This window comes from Oreochromis aureus, linkage group 12 (assembly GCF_013358895.1).
Source record: "Oreochromis aureus strain Israel breed Guangdong linkage group 12, ZZ_aureus, whole genome shotgun sequence".
Taxonomy (NCBI): Eukaryota; Metazoa; Chordata; class Actinopteri; order Cichliformes; family Cichlidae; genus Oreochromis; species Oreochromis aureus.
This window is the reverse complement of record NC_052953.1, coordinates 11,672,215-11,673,471: the sequence shown is the minus strand read 5'-3', so window position 1 is coordinate 11,673,471 and position 1,257 is coordinate 11,672,215.

Here is a 1,257-nt window from a genome sequence, read left to right as displayed (position 1 = left end):
GGGGCATGAGGCCTAGCATAGAGTGGCTCCAGCTGCCAGTCAGAACACCTGACAATCAAAGTTATCACACCCCCTTTAATTATCCAGGTATATGAGTTATTATTAAAATAATAATAACAATCATTCTCATCATTAGCCCAAGGACAGTTGCTACGAGGATCTAAACATGCTTTTTAATGTTGTAGAGTTCGACATTTCAATACGAGTCTGCGGGGACTGCTTCCCTTCTGCAGCCCCGACAAACTGCACTTCTTGCAGCTTCCATCTTGTATTCATTTTGCAGTTGCAAAGGCAGCTCCTCTTTGTCGAAAAGCAGTCAAACACCAAGAAAAGATAAAGTGACTTCTTTGTTTTTACAGTGCCTTTGGTCCTGTTTTTTTCTTCATTCGTGTCTAATTTTTTTCTGAATTGCAAATAAAATTAAAATACATTTAAAGTTTCATTTACCTTTTTTAAAGTATTCACTTTGCAGTATAGAACACCATGCAGCTATGCATCTGTTGGTGAATTGATGCAAGACGTTTTCAATTTACAGAAGAACTTATTTATGTTTAGGAGTACATTCTGTATTTTTCTAAGGACCCTACACACTACCATGGTAACAATAAACTCACTTCCTATGCTTTGTTGCACTTTCACTTTCTGAATGTCATTATTGTGGTTAGCAACAGTATCTCAGTGAAGGGCAGTTGACTCTGTAGTTTGACATCACTGTGTTAATTTTCCAGCTCACATGTGATGCAGCTGCTCACTGCTCCATTAGCTCATTTACAGTCAACAAGACACCCCCAGCTGCCCAGCACTGATTGTGTATGAGTCTTGAGCTGAATGTGTTTCTTGCTTACTTCATGAACTCACTGTCATGTTTAATTAACACCTGTAACGTCCCCTGTGTTTGTGTGCTTCGGGTCAAGAAAACCAGTAATTGCTTTCTTCACATGATACCATCAGCCATGTGGACTGACTCACAGCAGGGAAGCTTCAGCTAGAGAAAAAGACCCATTTGGTTTTGCAAATCACATTACATGGCAACCATGTTTGCAGCCACTCAGATTCACTGGCATTTGCTTTGAACATATTAGGTATTTGAACAGACATTCTTATGGAGGGGGACAAACACATCTTAGTGCAGATAACATCGCATGAACATTCATTAAAGTAATTGCAGGAAACTGTGAGAATTCATGATCACAACACATCTTTATCTAATGGTGTAATTCGTCTTTTTTGTAGCAAGCATAGTGCCACTAAGTGGAG